We start from the raw sequence: 4,004 nt of genomic DNA, 5'->3' as shown, positions 1-4,004 counted from the left end.
TTAATCAAAGATAAGGGGTTAAGTAGAACGAAATATTTACAAGAATTTAAATTTGAGTAAAACTTTTATTGACCATAACTTACAAAAACGCTTCTTTTTATAGAAGAGCAATGCAAGAAAAAAACACACAGGAACTGTGAAATAGGCGCTAGATGAATTTTGGATGTCTCTTTAAGCAGCACATAAACTTTGATGTGTACTTAACTCAAACAAAGTGTAGTTTCGCGAACAAATCCCGTAGCCTTTTCTGCGCCCATGGAATTTCGCCGATGCCGGCACGTTTAACGACTGCCTGAATGAAGCCAAGCAACTGGCCAAAAGCAGCCGGATACGCAAGGTCCTTGACGTAGTACACACACAAACAAAGCGCCAGTGCTTTTTCTAGCGACGTGTTCGGCTGTAGCTTCATGGTTTCGCTGGGCTCTTTGCCGCATACAAACTCCTTCACGTCGCCCCATACAATGCACGGGCCAATAATGTCTGCGGGTGAAATCTGGGAAAGATAAAAAGGAGAAATTAAATTAGTACCTGATGGAATGAACCGTTGTCCAATTTCACTTTGTACAGAACTACAAATTCATGAAAATGATTTTATCGACAAAGCTCACCCTGCGACTGCCGCGTTAAATCTTCTGATACACTGTTGAAAACTGACTATAGTGTCAGAAGAATGATGACGTTATGGATTGCTTCTGAAACTATGGCTCTTAAAAAACTATTTTACTCACCTCTGAAATTAGGGCCATTTTCGCGAGCCTTGGCCTCAGGTACGCATCCACCTCTGTGTACGATGGGTCCGCTAAGGATGACACTGTCGCCACTGCAGGCAGAATTTTGCTGAGGCTTTAGACATTCTCCTTGATAGTGCTTAAAAATCTCAGTTCACTTTCAAAGGCAGGCTGAAAGAGAAAACGTGGAATTAAACTTCATGAACACAGAATACAGCGCACAATCAGCAAAACTTCGTGGCTCTTTGTTGATTTAATTATAGTGGCATTGAGGGTTGTCACGTATCTCGGGAGCGCTTGCAATATGTGATGGAGTTGGGAGAGTGAGCGAGGCCGGAGACCGTGGCGTCACTGCAAACACCCTTTATAAAACACACCACGGCAAACCAAAAAATTAACACACTAAATAATTAGAAGTAACATATGCAACAACGCCAAGCGGTACAAAAGGATATAACAAACACTCCTAACTAGGCTTGACTCTAATGGCACGAAAGTCTGGCCACTATGGCGTCTCGGTCTAGCTACGCGAATAGAACGTTCTTACTTCGCGTGAGTCCGTCGCCTCGCTCCCGTGCCAAAGTCGACGCTCAGTCCCGTCGACGCTGCTCCTCGACGCCTGAGAGTCGCCGTCGTCGAAGCTGCCGCCTCGCTAGTCGTCCTCGTCGCTGACCCTTCCGTCTTTCTTGGAGAACGTCGTCTCGTCCAGTTAGGCCTAACTCCTGGCCTCCCCTTGATGCCACCGGGTCGTACTGCCGAAGTGGCTCTCTAGTGATTGTCCGTGGGTCGCCGTCGTCTTGCCGCGCTGTGGGAGTGCCGTAGGTGCCCTGCGAACTGCTGTGACGGGGCTGCTGCAAGCCCGGGGAGCCTCACTTGGATGACACCAAGGTCGACGGCCACCCTCCCGAGCCTCTCGTGCGGCTGCCCCCAGAACGGGGCCCTGCTGCTCTCGTCGCGGGTGCGACGCTGGCTTGCAACACCTTGCTCCTCGACGACTCCAACGAACAATGTTCAACTCTTCTTCCGTGGTCCCCCACATCAGCTCGGGTCGCGTGGCACGCGCCTTTCTCCGGCCAATGACTTGCGTCGACGTGGCGGGGGGTGCACACCATCAGGTACTTTTCCATTCCCCGCACACCATCGACGCCTTGCGCTGTACGGCACGCGCCCCGTGCCCCTTTACTCATGACAGGGGTCAGCAAGAACAGTACAAAGGGGTTTTGAAGTCGTAAAGTCAAGTATAGTGCGTACACCGGCAATCTGTTTGAGCACGAATGAAAAAAAAAAAGTGAGTGCTCCAGATTACACTGGGCGCCAATAAAATCTTCTCAAATATGGCAATCTGAAGAATTAAAGAGGGACATAAGAAGGTACAGGACTGTCTTACCAGTTCTTCGTTTAGGAGATAAGCCAGTAATACCGCCACTGGTGACGTGCTCCTCAGGATAAAGGATGCTTTTAAAAGTGCCTTCACGCGGTGTGCATCTATTCCGCTTTCAGAATGTCCTTCTTCATCTATTGTCTGCACAGATAAACAAATATAAATTTCACAGCGATAAATATAATTGCGCAAGTAAGACGAGTGCCTATTTCTGAACCCCATACACTTCAACAGATCTTGCGAGCTTTTCAATCAGAAGTTGATCCCTTGACAAACGAACTGCGTTGGCAGAACCGTTAGTCCTTCTCGAGACTAAATGCAGAAAGGTTAACCGTATGTTTGACATCCCGTATGACGCAACTGTAAGCCCCAAAGAAGGAACATTGTGGTGCGACCGTTCATCCATAGAGAGGAACAGCTGCAGGAAAAAAAAATATTTGTGCCCGCAGTGGGAATCGAACCGCTGTCTTGTCGGTTGGCAGCCGGGTGAGCTAAGTACTCTTCCGCAATTATAGTGTTTGTGGAAGTAGAACTCAACTGGACTGTCAACACGTGCACTCAGCGAGGTATCTCAGACATATTCATCCATTAGAAAGAAAACCGTTAACATGGGGATCGTATACTGACCACATTTCACTGCGAATTTCAGAAACGGCATTCAAAATATCAGCTATTAGTTACACCACTGAGTACCATACGAAGCACTTCATTTTTGTACTCGCGACAATTTTGGGCTTTTACAGTAAAAGGTGCAAGCTCGAATTGACTGTTTTGACACGTATGCTCTACCTGAGCCGCTTATAAAAACAGCTTTTCTGTAATTCCGTATAATTTTGCTATAAGATCACAACATGACTGCAACAGAGCTCCATTCTTGCTGCCGCGACAGCTAGCATTACCGACCGCCGAGGCACTGGCTCCACGTAGTGGACCGTACGGTAACCTATTTATGCTGCCTTACGGTAACGCAAATATTAGGGAGTTTTCGAATAGGGGCCCCAAAGAAATAGCGTCAAGGCCGCTGCGCATGCGCGAGACCCAAACAGCTTCGGGTTTTGCGTTGGGGACGCTATTTCGCGAATTTAGCGGGAGCCCCAAAGCCTGCCCCAAAAGCTTTGCGTCAAACAAACATGACGGCACTCACTTCGAAGCGACGGCTCTCAGCCAAGACCACAGTGACCTAGAATAGGGGAGTGCCCAAATCGCCGCAGACCCTATTCGAAAACTCTATAACTCCTGCTTGACCCAAAGCGAGCCCACGCAAGAGGCTTTGGGGCCCCGAACGTTTGGGGCCCCTATTCGAAAACTCCCTATTAATTGCACACAAGTGCGACTTCACCCAGTAGCCTGAAATTCCTGAAGGTGACGCAGTCTCTATCTTACTATAAAAGGCTAGGTTGCGGCATAAATAGTTCGCCTGTAACCAGAGCGGTCTCTTGGCAATAGCGGCTTCAAATAATACTTATGGACTCGTGCGTTGCGAACTCACATAAAAGAAACGAACTTCAGCCTTGATGTGCAGCAAAAACACGCAATTTTACTGTGGCCTTAACGCGCTTGTTTTTTAGGATATGGCACAATTTTAACGCTTCGTAATGTACGCATCGACTACATGAATTTACGGCATACAATATATTTTTGGTCATTTTCGAGGCGCTCTGCGGAGGACGGAGGAAGCAGGCGCTGTTTATTCACCGCGCGAGGCACCAGGCGGCCCCTTTACCGGCGTTCCGCCTCCTGGCCCGAAAATGGCCACCGCCGCGAACCGCGACGCGGCCACGAAATTTGGCGCCGACATGCCAAAGCTAACGAGCGCTAGACGCGGGGACCGGTGGATACCCGACGGCGAAGGAGAAACGGCTCACAGCCACGGCACCGAGAGCAACACTCCTCCT

This window comes from Rhipicephalus sanguineus, chromosome 3, assembly GCF_013339695.2.
Source record: "Rhipicephalus sanguineus isolate Rsan-2018 chromosome 3, BIME_Rsan_1.4, whole genome shotgun sequence".
Taxonomy (NCBI): domain Eukaryota; kingdom Metazoa; phylum Arthropoda; class Arachnida; order Ixodida; family Ixodidae; genus Rhipicephalus; species Rhipicephalus sanguineus.
This window is presented reverse-complemented; position numbering follows the sequence as displayed.